This window comes from Haemaphysalis longicornis, unplaced genomic scaffold, assembly GCF_048455015.1.
Source record: "Haemaphysalis longicornis isolate Haplotype H1 unplaced genomic scaffold, Haemaphysalis longicornis Haplotype H1 scaffold_4, whole genome shotgun sequence".
Classification (NCBI taxonomy): domain Eukaryota; kingdom Metazoa; phylum Arthropoda; class Arachnida; order Ixodida; family Ixodidae; genus Haemaphysalis; species Haemaphysalis longicornis.
This window is the reverse complement of record NW_027526361.1, coordinates 117,478,845-117,479,669: the sequence shown is the minus strand read 5'-3', so window position 1 is coordinate 117,479,669 and position 825 is coordinate 117,478,845. Positions and strand designations below refer to the sequence as shown.

The 825-nt window shown below is 47.5% G+C and overlaps 1 non-coding gene across 1 annotated transcript; it reads left to right on the top strand.

The window, feature by feature from the left end:
- The first annotated feature begins 373 nt into the window (after positions 1 to 373).
- On the top strand, positions 374 to 446 carry Trnav-cac (transfer RNA valine (anticodon CAC)). The gene has a single exon. It is a non-coding gene; the product is annotated as a tRNA-Val (tRNA).
- The last annotated feature ends 379 nt before the right edge of the window (positions 447 to 825 follow it).

Here is an 825-nt window from a genome sequence, read left to right as displayed (position 1 = left end):
CCACGGCGCTCAAGTCCGTCCCGTTTCCGGTTTTTAGCCATAGAAAATGAAGGTGAAGTTCCATACGACTTCATAATGTTACTGGCCCTACACGGTATATGGAAGGCTCGCATGGCCCGTCGGTACAATGATGTCGATGCGAGGCCAGGGAGGGAATACTTTTGTGAAAATGTCCGCTACATAGTAGAGGTGTTGAAAACCGAGCCTACTCCACCCGAGTGGCTGACTGTGCTGGAGAGTGTGGCGAGACTACCGCCTTTTTAAACCTTACTCACTAGCAAGGTATGTGCTAGTGTTTTTTCACGTGGTGTAATTTTGTCGATGATTTGCATGTATGTATTGACCCAAACCAGGCAATAAAGAAAAAAAAAAAGTTTCCGTGGTGTAGCGGTTATCACGTGCGCCTCACACGCGCAAGGTCCCCGGTTCGATCCCGGGCGGAAATATGTTTTTTTTCTTTTTTCATTCCATAGCGGTTATTGAAGCCAAAGTTACGAACTAAACAAGGAGAACCTACTCGTCCAGCTAAACAACAGCTTCCGTTTCGGGATGTGGGGTGGTTGCCATTTTGAGCGCATCGGTTGACGGCCCAACAGTGGCAGGGGCCGACCAAAAGGCCATCAATTGGGACGGGTGCTGTCGAAGTATTTCCTTCTTTTCTTTATCGGATTAGCACTGGTGGGAGCAGTGTTGGAGAAGTCGGACATCTTGCCACGGTTTCCATTACGACGTGCGGCATGACTGTAGCTGCTTTCTGTCCAAGGTAATACAAGGAAAAGAAAGAAGGAAAGGTATGAAGATGGAAAAGAAGGAATGAAATAATGA